At 36.8% G+C, this 23853-nt stretch overlaps 1 protein-coding gene across 6 annotated transcripts in view; it reads left to right on the top strand.

The window, feature by feature from the left end:
• The window catches only part of LOC117983520 (electron transfer flavoprotein beta subunit lysine methyltransferase-like), a 46017-nt gene that overhangs the window by 1982 nt on the left and 20182 nt on the right, over window positions 1–23853 (top strand). For 2 of the 6 annotated variants that reach the window (XM_069500013.1, XM_069500011.1), the window contains exon 2: window positions 23316–23391. The exons of 3 other annotated variants lie outside the window; for them this stretch is intronic. The gene's annotated coding sequence lies outside the window, so the exon portion shown is untranslated. Of the gene's footprint in view, window positions 1–17693; window positions 17776–23315; window positions 23392–23853 lie in introns of those variants that run through there. One more of the 6 variants, XM_069500014.1, reaches the window with a different exon arrangement.

The following is a 23853-nucleotide window of genomic DNA, read 5'->3' as shown; positions in this document are numbered from 1 at the left end:
AGAGAATGTGTTCGACATTATGAACTTTGGTGATAAACTGTGGCTGGGATATTTCTATTACTAAATAATCAAATAGTCGCTCCCCCAACTACTGTATTATTTACTATTTACCCGTAACACAGAATATATTATAATACCCGTAATTAGGTATCTACCTACCTACTGGCAAATCAAAGTACATATATTATTATGTAGTGTAATGCCCCGTACCTAACATCCGTACGTCACCCGTGTTGGCCGTTCGGGCTAGCGTGGGGGCCGTGCGGGTGTGCGGGGCGTTCTCTCCCCGATTGCCATCTCGACCTGTCGCGTACCTACTATACAGGGTGTATCCAGAACGCTAGTAAAAACGAAGACAGCTGATTGTACTGTTGATTACTGGAATGATAACACAAAAAACGCGAAAAATAAAATAATAAAACATCTGACTGAGGTCAACGAACGTTGCGTAAGTAGGCCACTTGGAGTCAATTCCGCGTCGTAGGCGGGGCATCGACCTGAGTTTTGTGTGCTATACATTGCGGGTTTGAAACATACTTAATCACTAAAGCTACAAAATGAGGCAAATGGTTATTTGTATTGGATAATGTTTAGGCAGTATACCTAACAATAACGCTAAATTATTGCCAGCGTTCGGTTACACCCTGTATGTAACTTCTAAATGCCTGAACAGATTTGTATGTACCTACTATATCGTTAAAATCCTTTCGTCATCCCGAGTAGCACGGGCTATAATTTAAAAAAAAATCATTATGGCGGCTGTGTGGCGCCATTTTTATTTCTTATTTAGGTACTACTAGGGACTACTAAATTTATGTATAAGCTGATATTTATATTTACAGAAAAGCAGTACTTTATTAAACCCATTGATAAGTAGCCAATTATCAGTTTCCACATTAATTTGTAATGAGGACAAAAATATTTTTCGCTCGAACTTGTGGGAATACCTCGTCTCGGTTTATCTTTTCATTTTAATTGATTCTGTGCCACGAATATTGTGCACAACTCGTCAAAACAATCGGCTTCTGTATAAACTGTACATGTGGGTTTTGCATATTATTATTTTCCTCAAACAAACCTTGAGCTATTGTAATTTTTAGCAATATTTTATACTTTTTCGATTCAAAAGATTCAAAGATTCTTTATTTGCGGAAACATTTTAAAATACGATGTTATTACATATTGTCCAGTAGAAATGTTTCGCCATACATACCTATTAGGCATTCGACGAAAGAAATAAGGGATTAGAGATTCCGGATTTGTTTTGAAGTGATCCTATAAGGGTTCCGTTTTTCATTTTGAGGTACGGAATCCTAAAATATGAAGTTTATCATATTATTTCCTCTTTCGGGGGTATTCCTAGTGGTTTATTTTCGCTAGTGGCATGCAAACAACGCGACGACGCAACCCATGTACCACACTGTTCTAGGGGATTCACCGAAACATATCCTAGGTAGGTCTAGGTAGTTAGTACGTTATATGCGTTTATTAAAGGATGTACGGCTCTCTCTCTGACCTTCTGTAATAAGACCAACTTTACTTAGACCAACTTTTGCCTTCGTTGTTTTTAGGGTTTCGTGTCTCCAGAGAAAAACCGGCCAAGTGCGAGTCAGGCTCGCGCACCGAGGGTTCCATAACTCGACGACTCAGTGTAAAATGCGTCGACTATAATAATCTGTTACCAAAGAACCGTATTACAGCAACCAACCAAGTGAAGTTTCCCAGAAAACTGAAGGGTAGCTTCTAGGTAACTGGGGGGTTGTTATTGATATGGCTTCCTATACTTTGGACCCCATACCACCCCATACTACCCATTACAATCCGCTTAGAGTTTTCCTAATGATCCTTACACATTTTCTTAGAACTTGCTCAATGAAAGATAATGTAACTTTCAGAGTGCTGACTAAAAAACTTCGGTAGGTATACCTAAAGCGCCGCGCCAGAAGAGCGCTGCCTTTCCTGAACTGTCATTTTTCGATTTTTTCAAGTACATACATAGATACTTAGTAGATACATTGATAATATGTAAATATTTGATTAGGTGCATACCTACTTCACACAATGTGCAATGTTTGTCAAATGATCTTTTGATGCAGCATGAAAATCGAGTGCATAGTTTTTTTCACTAAAACAAAATTTTAAGCGCCGTTTTCTTATATTCTTATTCCTTGTATTGTTATTGTTAACTACATAGGTACTACAACTAACCGCATACCGACTTTGCAGAGGAATGTGCAGTGCACAAGCCGCCAAGCGCTTACGAGCACGAACAAACCAACATTGTAAAATTGTGTGTGTTTTTGTGGAAATAAATTATGTACCTACATCTGGTGACAGAAGGGCTGGCTCATTTTTTGCGCAACGGATCAGCCTGGCTGTCCAGCGCGGAAATGCAGCCAGTATTCTTGGCACCATTCCACGCGGTCATGATTTATATAGTAATTAGATAAAACTAGCTTTAAGTTTTATTGTATTATTAAAAAAAAAAAAAAAAAATGTACTAAATTATTATTTTGATTAAATCTGCCTTTTCTGACTTACTGCCATTGCAATTACCTCAGCCACACAGCAGTAGGTATCTGACCAAAAGACCCGTACCTAGGTTGCAAAAAAAAATGTTCTATTAAAATGATCTATCAATTTACCTAGGTAGGTACTCATGTCACCTCAGGTACTTCATTAATTATAACTTACGAGTATTATCTATTATACAGACACTTTAGAAATACATACTAATATTGTTCTTGTTGAAATGACATAGGGTACCTAACTGGCCACAATCGTTGCGAGCACTTGGTAATGTAAATAGTAGGTAAATACACTGCAATATAAGTAGACCATAGATAAACTTCTGTTAGTATAAATGTATTTATTTATTAAAATATATCGCAACCTTTCGTAACGTCCAATAAGATTATGCAATTTACAGGAGATTATTGCTTAAAATGGGTAAAACCACGGATGAGAGAAATAAGGGTAAAACCTAAAAGTTTCGCAAAAAAATGATAAAAAATGCTTGTATTTTTCTTGTTTGATACTGAAATGACATCGATAAATTGATAAGATATAATAGATACCTAATATAATTGAACTAGCTCATGCTCGCGACTTCGTCAAATTTCACACACTCAAATTTCAAACCCCTATTTTACCCCCTTAGGGATTGAATTTCCAAAAATCTTTTCTTAGCGGATGCCTACGTCATAATAGCTCTATGCATGCCAAATTTCAGCTCGATCCGACCAGTATTTTGAGCTGTGCGTTGATAGTTCAGTCAATCAGTCACCTTTTCGTTTATATATTTATATTTAGAAGAAGATATAGGACCATAGAGTTGTAGGGTTCATCAACCCCTGATGTTTAACTCGGAAGGTCGGTCGAGAATCCCGCCAGACGATTTGACAATTCACACCAAAATGAAGTGTATGTAACACTTATAGAAACACATTACTTTTCAACAGATACTTTAGCAATTAGCAGGTGGCTATAGATGCTAGAGAGGTTTGTCTATTTCGGTACTGTAGTATGTAGACCGTTCTTGTATTTCACAACCAGTAATCATCATGACAAGTTGTTATTGAATATTCGGTTATCATATCTTTATGGATGTACAAACGTGACATTTTGTTTTGGTTTTCTTGCATTGCGAATTTCAGAGGCTCTAAAGTAAACTTACATTAGATCCTCTGAAAGCTAGTCAATTATACAAAAAACCGGCCAAGTGCGAGTCAGGCTCGCGCAATGAGGGTTCCGTACTACAGTCGCATTTTTTCGACACTTTTGCACGATAATTCAAAAACTATGATGCATAAAAATAAATAAAAATCTGTTTTAGAATGTACAGGTGAAGACCTTTCATATGATACCCCACTTGATTTGATATAGTCACTCACTTCGGAAGTTGAAAATACTAATTATTAGTTCATGACCACAATTTTTTTTTTTGTGTGATCTAACCCTAAATTCACGGTTTTCAGATTTTTCCCCAAATGTCAGCTATAAAATCTACCTACTGCCATCATCACTTGCCACCAGGTCTGATTGCAGCCAAGCAAAAAATGATTTCCGACTTTTCCATAAGCTCATCTATCATAGATCAATAATACCTACTGATAGCCTAGAACCTAGATACAGATAAATGGTTCGTTTCCCGGAAGCAATCCAAGCTAACTATGGCATAGGTACATCGCCAGTCAAAGTAACGTCAAAGTTCTTTGAACCACCGCGCTGGCCGAGCGCCGACCGAGAGACTGGCCTTCGGGCTGACCTTCGGGTTATCGATCGATACACGGCACGCGGCGCACCACAACAAATGTGATTCATATCATTGCTTTGCTAAGCCTTTGAAAACGTAAAAAAACTGGCCAAGTGCGAGTCAGACTCGCACACCGAGGGTCCCGTACTACAGTCGTATTTTTCGACATTTTGCACGATAAATCAAAAACTATGATACATAAAAATAAATAAAAACCTGCTTTAGAATGCACAAGTGAAGTCCTTTCATAATATGTTACCCAACTTGGTAAACTAATCTTACTTTGAAAGTTGAAAATACTAATTATTTGTTCAAAACACGTTTTAATTTTTTTTCTTGTGATGTGACCACAAATTCACGGTTTTCAGATTTTTTTCCCCTAAAGGTGCTGAGCAGAGAAATTATGAAATTCCAAACCCCTGAAAGGAATCGAACCCGGGACCTCCCACTAATAAGACCACAGATGCACAATGCTTACCACTGCGCCAGGGAGGTCGTCAATAAGAATTAATTTTACGCATTTGCAGAAAAGCCAACTTGGAAACTTTCAGATTTTATATTATACTAGCTTATGCTCGAAACTTCGTCCGCGTGGACTGCACAAATTTCAAACTCCTATTTCACCCCCTTAGGGGTTGAATTTTCAAAAATCCATTTTAGCGGATGCCTACGTCATAATAGCTATCTGCATGCCAAATTTCAGCCCGATCCGTCCAGTAGTTTGAGCTGTGCATTGATAGATTAGTCAGTCAATCAGTCAGTCACCTTTTCCTTTTGTATATTTAGATACATAAAACATACATACATACCTAGTACCTACCTACCACAAACAGATGAAACTACTGGGGTACGGCGCGGGCGCAGTGAACCGGTTAATGCCGTATGCAAATTAATGGAAAAAAGCCAGTGGATTTTACCTTAATGACCCACTTTTACCCACAGGAAAAACTCTTTAAAACGAACAAAATAAACCTGCATAATATTATAATCTCTTCAAAACGCAAATTGATATAATATTATGTTATGCATCAATGTGATATATAATATTATGTTATGCATCAATGTGATATATACCTTTCTCAATAAATATTGTGAGCACAAGTTAAAGTCACCTTTTATTGAAAACGGGTAAGGTACTTACCCGTTTTAGACACTTAACACTTTTATTTTGTTATATAAAGTGGCCTATATGTCACACTCTAGCTCTTAAACTATACCCATACCAACTATACACATATACCCAAAAAAGTCATACCTGCTATAGCTCACATAGGCCCATAGAATTAGAAAACATAATGGGTGTTTAATACTCGACCGTGGAGACGAACGTGCCCCGCTCAAAAGTGGGTCACGCGACATATTCACATGTGTACACGTAGTAACCATACGAGTTCATTGAATTTTAAGATGTACCATCTTTTTTAGGGTTCCGTACCTCAAAAGGAAAAACGGAACCCTTATAGGATCACTTTGTTATATAATAATTAGTATTTTCAATTTTCGAAGTAAGATAACTATATCAAGTGGGGTATCATATAAAAGGTCTTCATCTGTGCATTCTAAAACAGATTTTTATTTATTTTTATGCATAATAGTTTTTGAATTATCGTGCAAAATGTTGAAAAATACGACTGTTGTACAGAACCCTCGATGCGCCAGCCTGACTCGCACTTGGCCGGTTTTTTAGTCTTAATTTTTTAACCGAAAGCTTAAATACCAATTTTCATCGATGTAACTTCAAAAAATGACGGACTTTCATACAAACTTCCATCCCCCATTTAACCCACTTAGGGGTGGAATTTCAAAAAATCATTTATTAGTGGATACCTACTCTCTACTAAGAACACACCCTCAATTTTTCATGTCTCTAGGACCAGCGATTTAGGCTGTGTGCGTTGATATATAAGTCAGTCAGTCAGTCAGTCAGGACTTTATAATGTAGGTAGGTTCTTTTGTGGTCCTGGAGAATCGGAAATTCAAAGTTTTAAAAACCTAAATCCACGCGATTCAACAAGTTGCTTGAGTAAACATTAAATAGGAAAACTATATGACCTGAACTACTTACATGAACATTATGTAAAGATTTCTGAAAAATACTTTGTGTTGTTGAACTTTTTATTTCGGTTACGAAAGTTTCAAGAATTTTTCCGAGGACGAACATAATATTATTAAGTGAAACAGGATAAAAATAAAGATTTTTCGAAATGGGTCGTGAACTTTAGAGTTACGGACATTCTGTAAACAACAATCGCGTAACACAAATTCTCTTGTACGGCATCTATATTTAAAACAAAACTTCTTATTGATGAAAACATTCTCATTTTTAGGATTCCGTACTTTAAAAGGAAAAATGGAACCCTTATCACTTCGTTGTCTGTCTCATTTGTCTGTCTGTCGTGACTGTCAAGAAACCTATAGGGTGTTTCAAATAATTAGTATTTCAACTTTCAAAGTATAAGATTACTATACCGTCGGGTATCATAATATTATGAAAGGGCTTTATCTGTAGAATCTAAAATAGATTTTTATTTATTTTTACGCATAATAGGTTTTGATTTATCGTACAAAATGTCGGAAAAATGCGATTGTAGTACGGAATCTCGGGTTTTATTGTTACTTTGCAATATTTAATTTAATTTAAAACAACTTTACTGTTAATAAATTTACAGAGAGTAAGAATACTGGATACATTTAAAAAAAAAGGGCGACCTTATCACTGAAGTGATCTCTTCCAGGCAACCCATACTCTTCCAGGCATACTTAAGAACTTATAGAACTGTAAGACGGGGAGTCGCAATGTAGCTATATATATATATATATATATATATATATATATATATATATATATATATATATATATATATATATATATCATATATATGGTATGGTATGGTATGGTATGGTTTTAATAGGTACATACTATAAAATATAGTATAATATAATATCTTAGGTCTCTGTAGACAATCTCCGATCACTGCCATTTTTACTAAATTTTCTCTCTAATACTTGTACAAGACAACTTTTCTGATGGAAATAGTGTAGATCCCTCAGGGTTACAAGTCACAAATTGCTATAGCACTGTTTTTGATGATGATCATGATGATGGAGAAAGATTAACCACAAGGAATCATTGTGAACCATGTAAATAATTTTCTTTAAAAAAACCGCAATTTAAAAAACCACGTAAATCTCATAGAAATCGAAACTTTGGTTCCAGCATTCAGTTCAAAGCTTAAAACTACTTAACCTACTCTGATGATCGATGAATGTGGATCTACCGGACTTCCCACATCCTTGTCAGTGGACCCGGCCGCGGCTGCGTGTCGGATCCGTGTGTGGAAATTAATAACTAGTGCGCAGTAAAATGCTTACATATGAGATGCAATCGTGTTGTGTAACGCCCGACATCAGTGCGAGGACGACGTACAAACCGACACCACAACACTGCACCTCTCACCTCTCACTTGTGGACAAAACGACAGGGAAGTCAGCGATCGAATGACTTTATATTCTTTCTGTATGCTATTACATTCTAGTAGTAGACATTGTCAGCTTGAACCTATGGAACTGATAGCAGAAATCAGATGGATAATAATAGGAGGAAAGCTTGAAGAAAGTTACACTTCTAATATTAAGGTTGCGTAAATCGTAATACGATTTAAAGTCTATGAAACTGTAGTCGACCTCCTCAGCGACAGACTTTAGAAAATACCTACTACATAATACTTATCGAGTTATTCACGTTTCATCATTTGAACAAAAAGTCTCCTCAAATATCACGCACTTGCCGGTATCTCTATATATATAAAAGGAAAAGGTGACTGACTGACTGACTGACTGATCTATCAACGCACTGCTGAAATTCGATGCAGATAGCTATTGTGACGTAGGCATCCGCTAAGAAAGGATTTTTCAAAATTCAACCCCTAAAGGGGTCAAATAGGGGTTTGAAGTTTGTATGAAAGTCTGTCAGTTTTGAAGTTAGAAGTTTGAAGTTTTGTAGCTAATATTTTTGCAATTAGCAGTATGACATATTTTATTAAGCTCATATGTTAAAATCTCACCGTTAAAGATCAAGTTTAAGGGTGTAAAATAGTATAAACAACTTAACCTCCAATCCGGGTTTATTAGTCTTGGGATGACCCTAATATGAATCAAACGCAGTTCCGATGTCCACAGTCTTATATTCAGGTACACTTGTAACATCCACTTAGTTTATATCTAGCTTAATTAATCACCTAGTACTTATATCTCGCTTAATTACTTTTATATCGTCCATCTTTTTTTCTCGCTGCGTCCGTCCGACGCCGCTACCACTGTCACACCTCCACTCACGGGTGACAGATGGCAGGTTTTCTGTGTTGCCTACAGTCGTCCATCCTGCTCCAGATATGTCCTCATATCTGACCACTCGGCCTTCCAACCGAGGGTAATGCCCTCATACCCATAACTCAATAGGAGCAACATAGAATACCTTAACAGTCCTATATTATAATTAATATGATTAGTATAATAATTCCTCTAACAGATCAAAGCTAACATTGTTAGATTTAACAAGTGCACAAAACAAGTGCCAATGAGACCTACAAAATACTGGTATCAATAATCATTATGTACATTGCAATCAACATCTTTAAGTCTAATTCTTATAAATACACAACAAATCACACTGAGATAAGTAAATAGTAAATACTATAAGTCATTCTGATTTAAGCTTGATATTAAGAAAATTGTATGATCTAGTTATTGTTAGTGATATACGTATACAACCAATTCACAATAGTATAATCAAATATTGAAATCAACACAATTTATGTTAATACTTAATACAAGGAAATTATAGTGAAATCAATAATTTTATTTTTAAATATTATTATGAACTACATATTCTTCAAGTTTGTATTTGTATTTAGTAATACGTGAATAAATATTTGCATGGCAAATGTGGCAATACTAATTATGAGAATTATAAAACATCTTTGGTAATTTGCATTTAAAGCGAATAAAATATAATCAACCTTAAACAAAACAACAACGAGGAAAGAAAAGAAGGATAGTGAATTATCACCAACTTGAATTCTGAGTGCTAAGTACTCTATGATTTTAAACAATGTCACTATCAGTTTTCAATTAAAGTAAGTTTGTTTGCCCTTTCCTTCTTACCACTGTAATGACATGAATTCTAATCCTACATAATGCTCTAATGCAACACAAATTACAATATTTTCACTAGTATATACATTTTAAGAGATATGGTAAGAGTTGTTGGATCCCATTGACCATTACTAACACTTTATACAAAATTAATCACAAAGTTTTACAATATACTAATGAACCTAACTACTTCTGTAGACTTCATAATTTCTTTAAACTTAAAAATAAATTAAAAGAATATCTTATAATCCAATGTTCTCATACAATTGATGAATATTTGATATGAGTTGACCTTGATTATAATGTCTTTGTAGTGTTTCATGCATTACCAATTTGATTATCGTGAATTGACATTTAATTATTCTCAAGTGGTACCTACTGATTGACACCGTTGAAAAAAAATAAAATAAAAAAAATATATATATATATTACAATATAAGTATGTAACGTAAAACAAATAATAAGAAAACAATATGCCAATCTTTAATTGCATATATGTAGTATTATACTAAGCAATATCGGTAAGTATATGAATAATGATTGTAAAATAATTTTGCAGACCAGAAAGGCAGAGATGTCGGCACAGATATTATGTGACCATATTTTGTACTCTACTTGAATAACAATAAAAGATAATTACCTATCAAATTGAGTTATTGAATATTGAACCTATGTCTACGAAGTCAAGATAAATAATATGGTTAAATGTAGTTGTTATTATTAATAAGTACTAAGATCGAAACAAACCACAATGTATTCTAAGGAGACCCCAATAATCATATTATTCCAGAAATTTAAAGAAACATGAATCCACTAATTGATAATGATACACACAGTACAGATCACTATGAGATCTACAATGTGTAAAATGTAATCCTATATTTTCAAATAACTGAGACGACTGCCTCTGACTGTATCTCGATTGTAGCACAACAAATACTATTATTAATATAACAAAATAAGTCACAATGATGTTAGCCAAGGTATTATTGTATTATTATAAACTCGTTACCTGTGATGCCCCATATCATCCTTGCACTAGGGGCAGATGCATGCATAACTGTGTCTACCATAAGCCCCGTAAGTGCGATAGAGAGCGCAACAGACGGCGTTTTGTTGCCCCATTTTATTGTCTCGCAAGCAACGAGTCCTTCATGGCACTATAGACTTAATTGATGTAACATACAATAAAATCTGATTTCTGGAAACTTCCATTCTTGTACATTCTTGAGCGCGTAAGGACGAACGATGCCAGAGACCCTCGTCCTCTTATGATAATATGGTTAACTTGAACACGGTGATTGAGGACAAACAGCACCAAACGCTGCACCAACCCAGCGTCATGCTGAGCCGTGAATTGCCGCATCGGTCACCGTTGCTTGTCTCGTGTCAGTGTGTAACAAATGAATGACAAAGATGTAGGAAATTATTTCGTGATACATTGGTGTACTTATACGCTTTAATAACATATCAGCGATCCATACATTAATACCTAGCGAGTGAAGTAAGCAAGCCTTCGTGCGCGAACTGCTTATATAGTCTATTGGAATAGATGTTACTTGAAATAGTATTTAAGAATTTGCTCTTTACTGTGCTGTTTCCACCAAACATCAACGTAATACAATGAGTGACTGCGAAGATGTACATTAACATGAACCGATATTTAGCATTTACAATCAGCATGTCATTTTAGATCTACTTTAAAGGGTCTATACAACTTCTAGCTACTACGTACCGAATTCAGCAAGACATAATTAATATATCATTACGGAATACGTCAATTATAAGAACTTTAATTTGAATTTAAGTAACCCTTGAACATTAGTGAGTATCTGCTAGAACAGGTAAAGTGATTTCCAACCATGATATCTACTTCTGTACCTCTATTCTGTAGATAAATCTATTATTATTAATAAAAAGGATACACCCTTTCCACTTGCCGACCCCGAATTAGTCTGCTTGTTTTCCATCAAATTAACTAGACTCCCTCTTGTCACCATCGCGACCCGATCAGTTGCTGAAGTTCATACTGAAGATCACCGTCCACTCGCATCGGGATTATCGAATCAGGTTTTACCAGACTATTATTGTTCGTCATTTTCAGACGCTTCGTCAGCCGTTTTCCAATTCGTTTGTTGGTTCTTACTAGGACCAGCTTTTGTCACCGGAATACGATCCATTGTTTACGTCAGTATTGCCACCTTCCATTTGTCATTCTTGATTCCTTATTCTTAGGTCTATATTATAGTCAATGCTGCCCTCCTTTGGCACGATTGCTTTGACACAATTGGGACAAGTTATATTACATAAACTATTCTCAGTAATTACCGCTTATCACACCAGGAATAAGTCCATACATAAGTCGGTATTCTTTTCTCCCATTTGCCACTTGGTTCATCATAAAATATTCTCAGGAATCACCGCTTATCACACGAGGAATAAGTCCATACATAAGTCGGTATTCGTTTCCCCTATTTGCTTGTTGGCTTATCATAAACTATTCTCAAGAATCACCGCTTATCTCACCAGGAATAAGTCCATACATAAGTCGGTATTCTTTTCTCTCATTTGCCGGTTGGTTCATCATAAAATATTCTCAGGAATCACCGCTTATCACACCAGGAATAAATCCATACATAAGTCGGTATTCTTTTCAACTATTCTCAGGAATCACCGCTTATCGCACCAGGAATAAGTCCATACATAAGTCGGTATTCGTTTCCCTTATTTGCTTGTTAGGTTATCATAAAATACTCTCAAGAATCGCCGCTTATCACACCAGGAATAAGTCCATACATAAGTCGGTATTCTTCTCTCTTATTTGCTCGTTAGGTTATCATAAAATACTCTCAAGAATCACCGCTTATCACACCAGGAATAAATCCATACATAAGTCGGTATTCTTTTCAACTATTCTCAGGAATCACCGCTTATCGCACCAGGAATAAGTCCATACATAAGTCGGTATTCGTTTCCCTTATTTGCTTGTTAGGTTATCATAAAATACTCTCAAGAATCACCGCTTATCACACCAGGAATAAGTCCATACATAAGTCGGTATTCTTCTCTCTTATTTGCTCGTTAGGTTATCATAAAATACTCTCAAGAATCACCGCTTATCACACTAGGAATAAGTCCATACATAAGTCGGTATTCTTTTCAGATATTCTCAGGAATCACCGCTTATCGCACCAGGAGTAAGTCCATACATAAGTCGGTATTCGTTTCTAATATTCTCAGGGATCACCGCTTATCGCACCAGGACTAAGTCCATACATAAGTCGGTATCCTTTTCTCTTATTCACTGGTTGTCAGTTCGTTTAGAGTCTAAAAATAATAATCACATTCATAACAATGACACGTTATATCATAACAATATTAAACACCATTTTTTTTATTAGCTTCCCCAAGACAGCCACCAGAAGCGATTATTTGTGTACAGTCAATAGAATGAATATTATAGTGTCAACGTTTATGGCAAACCCGCTAAGTGTTTGCTCCCTTAATATCTCATTTGATTAATCTTCTTCTTAATTTGCTTTATGGCTTTCAGTAATTTGATTAATGATTTGAAAGACTAGTTATCGAGACTATTGAACTCAACACTCAAATCGATATTCTCAACTATTTGTGGAGTATCTACAGTAGTAAACATCTTTAGTTCACCGTGGGCTCTACCGCGGTTGTTTGACAGCTACAATGTCACGATCGCAATCATCTCTGATTGGTTAATGCTCGCTCACTATTGGCCACAATGCATTGTTGCAACAAGAATCGCACAAATTCAGCCAATCAGAACAATAATGATTGATGCAGGTTTTAGACAATCGCCCTACGTGTAATGTCTGCAGGTGATAATAATTGTGCAACTCGTTTGAAATTTTAATATAATTTAAGGGCACACACACAAGAGACAAATCCGTCTTTTGTTTATAATAATTATATTAATAATTTATTTATTTAGTAAAAATATGCATCTCATAAGCTCCTTTTTCCAAAGTCAAATAGCTAGTCAAAATTTGGGCAGTAAAGGTAGGGAATCCGTTTCTCCACTATTTATCCGATGGGGCTTGCAAGGTTAAGATTTACACTTCTCTGTATACTGACAATTTCATTTCTTATTTCAGATCTAAACCTAAGTCAGAGATCGAATTATTCGTGCATTATTTATACCCGAGAAACAACGATATGATAAAATTATGTGTTAGTAGGCTATATAAAGAAATACAACAATCCAGACCCTGTTATACATAACATTGCCACAGTCATTGCCGCTTCATTTAATAACACCTTCGTAACTCTCTTTTGTTATTAGAGACACATCTTTTAAAGTTTCCTTTACTCGTACATAAAAATTGAACTTCGTAACTTAGTATTTCTTTCTAATTTCTATTATTACAGCAGATAGTATCATCTATTAAGTTGGTAAGCCAATCCAATAATAACAACAGTAAATATGATGTACTTGGTAGTTAACCTGTTGTTCAGTGTGTGTTTTTCCGAGGTAGTAAGTACCTAAAGGCTTTGATTTATGAAAGCAGATTGTACAACAAGGGCACCAAACAAGCCACTTGAGCCGAGTTATAAACACTGATTTTCACTTCGATTGCGAGGAAATGTAACAATATAATATTACTATAAGTACATATCTATAGATTGACCGAAAAGAGTAGGGATTAAATGAGGGTGCTGTAATGAGTTTGTAGGTAGGTATAGGTCGCAACCTCAATACAAGTGCAAAAGTTCACTGGCACCATAGAAATTACATAAATTCTTTCTCATCCATATGTCATTCAGAGAGACTGTTGTTTACCTCTAAATACCTTGTGTATAACAGCATGAAACGCACTTTAGTCCTCTTATAGCCTGCGTAAAATAGAACCTTACGAGCATGAGAAGTGGAAACGTGTTTTTATTTTATTATTATTTTTATTTTCCAAATTCTAAAAATCACGAATGCATGTCATCTATTAGTATAAGAGGATGTCAGCTACTAGTGACTTTATATGAATGTGATAGCTCACATAATTTTACCTTTTTTAATTATAAAACTCTAAGAACATTTGAAAGAACCACTGTTATGCTGATAAATAAATATTTTAATTCAAGTCCATTTATTTATTTTCATCTGATCTGATCAGTTAAATTCACTTTAGGTTAATATAATAATGATTCAATTCATTTTCCTTTCATAACCTCACCTCTCCTTAAATGGTGGTTGCAGCAAATGTAATTTATAATTTCCACAAGGGTGAGCAAACGGAACAAAAGTACATACTAGCACTTAATATAAATTTTATTGGTATAAGAATCAAATAAAATTCCAACATCCACATGGCTACTTTCGTGAGCATGAGTGTTGTATGTCTTTCTGTTTCTGGTATGTACATAGTTAGATTAATTCAAACCTGATATTTCATACCCTATACTTACTAGGTATTCAAAGTAATCTAATAACTCTAATTTGGTCGAATAAGTAAACCTACAGATTCAAAATAGGTTCAATGTTACCTACTTTATCTAGTGGACCAATTAATTATTTATTAGCTGATCCACCCCAGGTCTAATTTTCCAAAATCTTTTCTTTATGTCCAGTAGTAGCTTAGTAGAGAACTCAAATCATATTTGATTATGCAGGGCCTGCGGGTTGATCTATGTCTGTCAGTACATAATACAGACTATTCAGTCGGTAGATAGGTATTAAATGGGTGCATCTAGCAATCGACTCTATTAGTCTCCCTATCACTGTCTATCATTCTCACAACCATACCATGCCTACCATAGACCCAAATCCAAAAATCTTACATTAAATGGTAGGTAATGAAAACACATGCACCTGACACATATTTCAGGCATTCTATCCTTAAATTGTACTAAAATATTACTATGTGTATAGTTAAGTATGTAATTATTTAATTAAAGAAGAATAACTACTCATATTGAGACTATTCAATTCAAAGTTTTAAGACTTTATTTTAGTTACTAGGTAAACTAGATTTGCCTCAATTAACCATAGTAGTATTCAGATGTTTCTTACCTTCTTATTACTGTATTACATAACAATACCTTGAGGTTACAGCCTCCATCATAATGAGGCAGGCCGGGATGGCTTTTTTTTCTTTTGTATCATTACAACAGGCCTCACACCAAGAGTTACTGTGTTCTTATCCGATCCATGCAGGTACATGACTGCTTCCAATCACAACTTGAAGGTTATGTGCACTTCTCCACCACAGATGCAGGCCAAAACCACTTGTTCATCTCACATTCGTCGACCTCATCGTCAAGTCGGGGTCACAGGGTCGTGGACATCATCAGAAAAGTTGTCAAAACATGAAAAAAATGGTAACAGTTGAATAATCTCGGAAATATTTCATTTAAGTGACACCAGTATCAAGTACATACCTACTTGATTATATCAGACCCCTGTATATAACCCAAATTTTGCACTAAAACCATTGATTGACCCATTGATGTAGATATGACCGTTGTTATTGTAAGATTATTATTTCTATTTTTAACTAAAGCACATGTACATATTTCTTTTTTTAAAATGATTGTTGAATGATTTAAATTAAGACTTGAATAAAATTATACTGTTAACATTACTTCCTAGATAGATAAAGTTAAGTAGATATTCATTCTAAATTTTCACATTTTATTATGCTATGATAATGTACTATAGGTAATAATTTGCACACTCAGTTATTGGTTGAATGTGTTAGATCAAAACAGATTTAAGACCAAATTGTACCACATTCTAGCAAATAAACTCTATTTTTTATATTTCTACACTAGCTCATGTATCAAGTACTTACCTACATAATAATCTAATTGTTTTCTTGATTCTACTTTAATATAGGTAGGTGCCTATTTGGTTTAAAGTATTTCATATCACTTATTACCTTATTTCGATTTTAAAATACAAGGTGTTAGTACTACGGTGCGTTGCATCCAGTCTTGAAATTAAACTACTTATAACTTCATAGATCAAATCTTGGGCTAGGTATGTCCCTACATAATAATCCATTAAAGCGGTCAGAACAAAAACTATAATCCCTTACTTTGAACTCTCAAATAAGTCATAATGCTGATATCTACTTACTATTAATAATTATAGCCTTCACTTACTCTGTTCTAAAAGTATCAATTGGTAATATTGTAACTTATCAAATACCTACTTAGGTATTTTGATGCAGTAATCTAACATTAGGCACTCTTAATATTCACCCATGCTTTAATGAACATCCACTGTAAGAAGGTAAGTACACAGATTCACCGTTTCAATACAACCTATGGATGCATTGGACCCATCGACCTACGTACTTCTGCTTGTTCCAGACAGTGCAAGGTGCTTTCCTCAAACCAATCTCTTGAGTAGTTGCGTTGGAGACAAGCCCTCCAACTCGATACAGGTCTACTCAAGTACTCCCAAAGTAATAGTGTAGCACCATTGCAGTTTGTATATATTTCATATTCACTTTGTTATTCGTTCAGGTAGGTTTCTTCATATAATTTCCGATATAAGTACCTAATAAATATGTTGCTATGCGTCTTGTACAGGCACTTTTAACATCTTCCAGGATAGACCCGCATTTTTGGGCATGAATCACATCCAATCTTCTGATATAAACAACTTAACCTCCAATCCGGGTTTATTAGTCTTGGGATGACCCTAATATGAATCAAACGCAGTTCCGATGTCCACAGTCTTATATTCAGGTACACTTGTAACATCCACTTAGTTTATATCTAGCTTAATTAATCACCTAGTACTTATATCTCGCTTAATTACTTTTATATCGTCCATCTTTTTTTCTCGCTGCGTCCGTCCGACGCCGCTACCACTGTCACACCTCCACTCACGGGTGACAGATGGCAGGTTTTCTGTGTTGCCTACAATAGGGGGTTAAAATTTGTTTACTCCACGCGAACGAAGTAGCGGGCATAAGCTAGTATTAGCTAAACTATTACATCTAATTGTCTCCACGATTAATCTCGCAAGTCATACACTCATTGCATACACCTATCTTACGAATACAAGCAAGAAACAAGGTCACGTCACACGTCACGATCACAAGTCACGACGGAGAAGTTGAATCAAATTCTTGAAGCCCGCTGATTGGTTGCAGTGATAGGCGTGGAAAGATACTTCAGCTGGTTAGTCGTTAACTGAACTAGATTTTGACTCACTGCTCTATACTATCTGCAGGACAGGTCAATATACTGTGGTTCAAGTGTTATCTAATCTAACTGAGTGACCTACTAATGTTTTTGAACCTAGGAAGTGGCAATGGGCAGTCGTGTCTGTCGCAGAACCGACGGCTGATGGGGCAGACGTGTTTTGGAGCAGAGACCACGTACCGGTAAGCACAGATAGAGTAGGACGACCTCCCACCCACTGGTCCGATGACCTGAAGAAGGTGGCGGGAAGCTGGTGGATGAGAAAGGCGGAGTACCGTATTTGGTGGCGCGCTCTTGGAGAGGCCTATGTCCAGCAGTGGATGAATACAGGCGGATGGATTGGATTGGATAGATTAATGAATAATAAACAACTGCCCAAAAAATGAGTGTTAGGTTTCAGGGTGTATGTGAGTTTCTTTATTCCACCATAGCTTCGAAATGCATGAACATATTTTATACATAGTATGTTAGAATCCTAACATCATCTCGAGTGACCTCCTTACCTCTTAGTTGTCGCCAAGTGCTCTTGCATTGAACTGTGGTTCCTCTAAGGTTTAGGTTCATCCGTGGCAACTTGGGGCCGCCAGGTACAGCAGCACTTTCCTGACTGGAATTAGAGTACCTTTCCTCAGGGTGTACGACGTGTTTCCCCTTTTTTTCGCTTATAAAAATGCAATTACCAATCCTGCACAAGTGCGGGTATGTGGGACTCACTGGCAATTTTTTTACAGTCTTCAGCATACCCACTAAACCCAGCAGTACCGTCCGCGTCAAGTATAAGGCGTCTCAGGAGTCAGGATCCCGGATATCGGATGCGACTAAGTGGGTGCTACGTTTATGCATTAGGGGCAATAGCAGATTATACGCATCGACAGACTCCTGGCATAGTGTGCAGATATCTATACTCTGGAGCTTAAGGTTGTACTGTACATGTGTCTGTTTAGTCCTTAATTGCCCATTAGAGCTCGCACTAAAATGCATAAGTTTTTCCTACCAGCACCTCAGAGGTCACCTTCTTGTTGAAAGATTTGACCAGCGCTTTCGGTCTCTCGTAGAGATGATAAAGGCCAATCCAATCCAATCCATCAGCCTGTTTGTGTCCACTGCTGGACATAGGCCTTTCCAAGAGCGCGCCACCAAACACGGTCCTCAGCCTTCCTCATCCACCCGCTCCCCACCACGTTCTTCAGGTCATCGGTCCAGCGGGCTGGAGGTCGTCCCACACTGCGCTTACCGGTACGCAGTCTCAACCCCAGAACACGTCTGCCCCATCGGTCGTCGGTTCTGCGACAGACATGATAAAGGCATTTGACAGTATTTCCATATTAGACTTGCGTAATACATCAGCCTTCTACTTCTCAAAGAATATAGAGCAGAACATGTAGACTTTAAACATTCCATTCAATATAAATGTTATTTTATCTTTTGACTAGCTGATCCCCGCGGCTTCGCCCGCGTAGATTTAGGTTTTTAAAGATCCCGTATAGCCTATGTCACTCAGGAATAATGTAGCTTTCTACTGGTGAAAGAATTTTTAAAATCGGTTCAGTAGTTCTAAAGATTACCCCCTACAAACAAACTTAACGACATTACCTCTTTATATAATATACAACGGGCCGTGCAGCAGAAATCGTAATATTTTAATTTCGCCATAACTTCAAAACCAAACGTCCAATTTTAATCATTCAAAGACCAAATATTATCTCCATAAACTGTTCTTAGTGATGAAATCATTTATTTTGATAAGGATTAATAGCATGAGTAAAATAAACGCGTTTAAATGTAGTCCAAAAAAATTCAAGATTTTTAAATAAAAAAATGGTTGCTGTGCCTCACTCGACATAGATGGGTATAGTGTGTCGCGGACTTTTTTGTAGATATTTATAAGATCTACAATTAATTAGAACATTTTATGGTTCTATCTTTTATAGTTTAGGCAGCGTACGCAAAATAAGTAACTTTTCTGGTTGATTTTTTACACCTTGTGTCCGAAAAACCCAAATATCTTACGGAACCCTATTTTTTTCCAAAATAAAATATAGCCTATGTTACTCGTGGATAATGTAGCTTTCGAATGGTGAAAGAATTTTTAAAATCGGTCCAGTAGTTTTTGAGCCTATTCAGTACAAACAAACAAACAAAGTTTTCCTCTTTATAATATTAGTGTAGATATGATTCACCGCAGTAAAACAACATACAGGTAATCATTATAATTATGGTTTAATGATTATTTCACAGAAGCTGCTAAAAATAAACGGCTTAACATAATAAAATTTAACACCTGATAATAATATGTCATACTTATAATATACATATCATAGACTTTATCATTATAATCAGTTGCCAAAAAAACAATTTCTTTGAATTTTCCATATGCTTTTACCCATTTAGCTTTATCAGATGTTGTCTAGCCAGTTATCACAAATTATTTTATTGAAAACAATGATTCATAAATTGCAGGTAAATTCAAATGGTTGCTGCAATTATTGAGCAATTTCGATCCCATGACTTCCCATAGCCCGAACACTTGAAACCTACGGAAGTTCCAACCCATACAAGATATAATATCTCCCTTGCTAATGGAGAGTTGATAGGATTAGGATTAGGTTACCCGCGAAAACCCCTTCGGTGGCTACTGGCTTTTAGGCTAGTAATTAATTTTGTTTACACAAACATAAGCTTTTTTTTAAAGCTGTGATAGTCTAGCGGTTAGGACGTCCGCCTTCTAATCAAATTAAATAACTTGCTTTAACGGTGAAGGAAAACATCGCGAGGAAACCTGCATACTTGAGAGATCTCCATAATGTTCTCAAAGGTGTGTGAAGTCTACCAATCCGCACTTTTTTAATTTATTTATTCATATTAATTTTACAGAGTTTCCTACATCTATCTCGCCAAATTGGTGGGCCAGTTTGTTGGCGAGGTGGCGCTCTTAATACATAACTTACTACTATATTTCCTTAACGCTATTCACACACCTATATCTATTCTTATAATAAAACTGTACTACATACTAATTTAAACCTACCTACTTCACTAAAAGATAAACTAACACAATTGAGTATACTAACAACTTACTAATAAATAACCAAAGAAAACACAAAAAACACTAATAATTAAGAATTAAAATACTTGGCCAGCGTGGTAGACTATGGCCAAAACCTTTCTCACTCCGAGAGGAGACCCGTGCTCTGTAGTGATCTGAGAGTGGTGGGTTGATCATGATGATGACACAAACATACTCGAGCTCTCAACTTTACGTTGAGGGCTCGAGTATGGCGTTAGGGTGTCTACAGCGATATGAGGTCAACGGAACGGTGACCTAGATGTGAGGTCACTGACACCAAGCTGTTTCTCCTCGTTGACGTACCCTTGTTTGACCAATTACTAATGCTATTTTTAGGGTTCCGTACCTCAAAAGGAAAAAAAGGAACCCTTATAGGATCACTTTGTTGTACCTGTCTGTCCGTCTGTCAAGAAAACCTATAGGGTACTTCTCGTTGACCTAGAATCATGAAATTTGGTAGGTAGGTAGATCTTATAGCACAAGTAAAGGAATAAACCCAAAAACCGTGAATTTGTGGTTACTGTTCAGTGGTCGTCACACTTTTTTGGTCAAGGGCCACATAGGACAATGTGAGATAGTACTGAGGGCCGTACACTTGTGAATTGTAATTACCTATGTGAAGACTAGCAACGCGGGTGCAAGTGAATGTAGGTAAATAAAAACAAAAATGTTTATTTGAGATTTTGGTTAGGTACAAAGAAAAACACATTTTATTTTAAGGTAGTTAGGCACTTAAGTAATAAATAAAAAAGTTTACAATTCACGAATTATGTTGCATTTTTTTACAATTTCTGCTATGTTCGCGTCTTTGGGACTACGTGAAATCCTCATGGTGTCTTTTAAATGACTGGAAGGCGATTGCGATATTTTTTTTAAAAATGTTGATTGCGATACTTAATCGTAGGTATAATTAGTATTTTTTGTAAAATTATTTGGTATGCCGCGGGCCGCACAAATACCAGCGGCGGGCCGCATGCGGCCCGGGGGCCGCAGTTTGACGACCACGGCACTACAGGATAAAAATTAAAATGTGGTCGTTAATATTTTTCAAAGTTAGATAACCATACCAAGTGGGATATCATATGAAAGGGCTTTACTTGTACATTCTAATAATTCTTGTTTATTCATAATAGTTTTTGATTTATCGTGCAAAATGTTGATAAAATACGATTGTAGTACGGAACCCTCAGTGCGCGAGTCTGACTCGCACTTGGCTGGTTTTTTTCTGCTGGAAATTTGTATGTTGCACCAGAGGAATCTTTACAGGGGGTCTGGGATCAATAGGTACAAGGTTTTTTTTACGCAAGCTTTGTTTTTAGGGTTCCGTAGCCAAATGGCAAAAACTGAACCCTTATAGATTCGCCATGTCTGTCTGTAAGAGCTATACAGTTAAAACTTGGTAAGATGTATTCTGTGAACCGCATTAAGATTTTCACACAAAAATAGAAAAAACACAATAAATTTTGGGGTTCCCCATACTTATTTACATCAAACCCATACGTTTCTAATATATTTTTTTTCTAAACTGAATAGTTTGCGCGAGAGACACTTCCAAAGTGGTAAAATGAGTGTCGTCGTCCCCCCCCCCCCGTAACTTCTGAAATAAGTAAATGATAAAACTAAAAAAAATACATGATGTACATTACCATGCAAACTTCCACCGAAAATTGATTTGAACGAGATCTGGTAAGTAGTTTTTGATTTATCGTGCAAAATATCGATAAAATACGATTGTAGTACGGAACCCTCAGTGCGCGGGTCTGATTCGCACTTGGCCGGTTTTTTCAAAACGCCTGCGTCGCAAGACCTACGTCAACATCTAAATGAGCGCAAAATAAAATGCGTACTGAGTGAAGAGATAAGATTGTTTTGTTGCCCGCCTGATAGCACAGGGTGCCGCATGGTACTGGCACGCACTGGACAGTGTGATAACGATAACTGATAAGGGCATCACTGACGAGCGCGGATCGCGCGCCGCCCCGCTGTGCCACGCGCGGACGTCGCGCGTCGCCTCCAAGAGAACATCTGGGTTTATTTACGTTGTGTGAACTGCGATTTGTTTTTTTTAAATTATTCAGATAGGTACAGTAAGCCCTTGACTGCAATCTGACCTGGTGGTAAGTGATGATGCAGTCTAAGATAGAAGCGGGCTAACCTGGAAGAGGTAGGTCGGTACCTATGTCAGTTTTAACTAAACCTACACCCCTTTGGTTTCTACACGGCATCGTATCGGAACGCTAAATCGATTGGCAGCACGGCTTCGCTGGTAGGGGTGGTAACTAGTTCTAAACTCCAAATTTCCCCTGCCGGGAATCGAGCCCTGGACCTCCCACTGATAAGGCCACAGGCCACTGCGCCTGGGAGTTCATCAAAAGGAGATGTTAATGCTGAATGGGACACTATCATAATATTACAATTAATGCGTAGGCAAGTGTATTTGTTTGTTGTTTTATCGGTTCATTGGTTTGTCCTTCAATCACGTCGCAACGTATTAACGTGATTACGAAAATCAAAGAGTTCCCACGAGATTTTAAAACCTTAAATCCACGCGGACAAAGTCGCGGGCCTCAGCTAGTGGGACTATAAAACAATTTATTAGTTGTACAAAGCAAATCAAATCGCAGTCGCACTACAACGAAGATTTTGCTCTTCCAGCACTGAGGAGTTTTGGACGAGAAGACATCTCGCAGCTTCCCGAACGCTGCCCAACCGAGTTGGATTCGGCGGCTAGGTAACCTTTTTCTCGAAATTTGAGCTATAGGCAGAGACAGGATGAGATGGCAATCAGGGTATGAGGTGTAGTGACGCCCCGCACACCCACACGTCACCCGCGCTCGCCCGCACCAGGTAATGGCGGGGCTGTGCGGGCGTGCGGGGCGTCGCCACCCCGATTGCCATGTCGACCTGTCGCATATAGCTGGATTATGTGTCCCAGGTATAAGGTAATAAGGTAATACCTACTCGTCTACAATTTGGAGTGCCCAATGTATGGGTTGACATTTATTTATCAATCAGCAGCAAAACATTTGAATTTGATAAAATACGCAGAAAGGAGATTATAATTGTTTTGATATTGGATACAATGTCAATCGACGCCACGATGCGACGCCGTGAGTCGACGCCCTGCGACGTCACTACTTGATAACAATTTCATTAAAGGAAAATACGCAACAACAACAAAAGTTCTGAAAGG

Source organism: Maniola hyperantus, chromosome 7, assembly GCF_902806685.2.
Source record: "Maniola hyperantus chromosome 7, iAphHyp1.2, whole genome shotgun sequence".
NCBI classification, from domain to species: Eukaryota; Metazoa; Arthropoda; class Insecta; order Lepidoptera; family Nymphalidae; genus Maniola; species Maniola hyperantus.
The sequence above is the reverse complement of the archived record's forward strand: the minus strand, read 5'-3'. Positions and strand labels throughout refer to the sequence as shown.